Below are 336 nucleotides of genomic sequence, written 5' to 3'. Positions count from 1 at the left end.
GCTGCGGCCAGGGCTCTCGCTGGACACAGACGCCCTTCATACGACCCAGGTGTATCCTCGCGCTGAGAACACACGAGCCCTGGATCACCGCACCCAGCGGGGGCAGCGGCCCAGCCGCCCCTGCGGGACTGCGGGACACCGACGTGGCTTTGCCCTCGCTGGACGCGTGAGGCCGGGGAATGCTGTGACGTGCCGCAGCTGCCGTTGAGAGCCAACAGACATAGCCCACGTTACCGCCCGGATCAGACCCCGAGCGGACAGCGCCCGCGGGAGGGGGCAATTGGGGATGGATTTGCGCAGGGCAGGGGAGGAGAAACAGCCCAGCTCCTCCACAGA

Source organism: Buceros rhinoceros, unplaced genomic scaffold, assembly GCF_000710305.1.
Source record: "Buceros rhinoceros silvestris isolate BGI_N320 unplaced genomic scaffold, ASM71030v1 scaffold35859, whole genome shotgun sequence".
Lineage (NCBI taxonomy): Eukaryota > Metazoa > Chordata > Aves > Bucerotiformes > Bucerotidae > Buceros > Buceros rhinoceros.
This window is presented reverse-complemented; position numbering follows the sequence as displayed.